We start from the raw sequence: 330 nt of genomic DNA, 5'->3' as shown, positions 1-330 counted from the left end.
GCTCTTCCTGCCGCCCAATCCTCGGTTCAAATCGGCAGGATGTTTACGGTCAAAATGGTACCTGTGCGCCTGCGCAGCCAGTCTGCGCCCTAGAGGGAGAGACGCAGGCGCAGCGACCATTTCCTTTTCCTAGGAACCCGCCTTCTGGTTGTGGAGCCCTAAAGCGAGCAGGCGCAAAGGTTGCTACGGGGTCTTCAAGAGTTGCGGAATTGACACATGGCGCATGCGCAATGCCTGTCAGTGGAGTGGGGGGTGGGGGTGCTGGAGGGAGGGGGAGCTTTATTCTTGTTCTAGTTTCAGAGAAAAGGACTGTTCTGCAGTTTCATCTTC

The sequence above is a fragment of the Condylura cristata genome, unplaced genomic scaffold (assembly GCF_000260355.1).
Source record: "Condylura cristata isolate star-nosed mole 26May11 unplaced genomic scaffold, ConCri1.0 scaffold00009, whole genome shotgun sequence".
Classification (NCBI taxonomy): domain Eukaryota; kingdom Metazoa; phylum Chordata; class Mammalia; order Eulipotyphla; family Talpidae; genus Condylura; species Condylura cristata.
The sequence above is the reverse complement of the archived record's forward strand: the minus strand, read 5'-3'. Positions refer to the sequence as shown.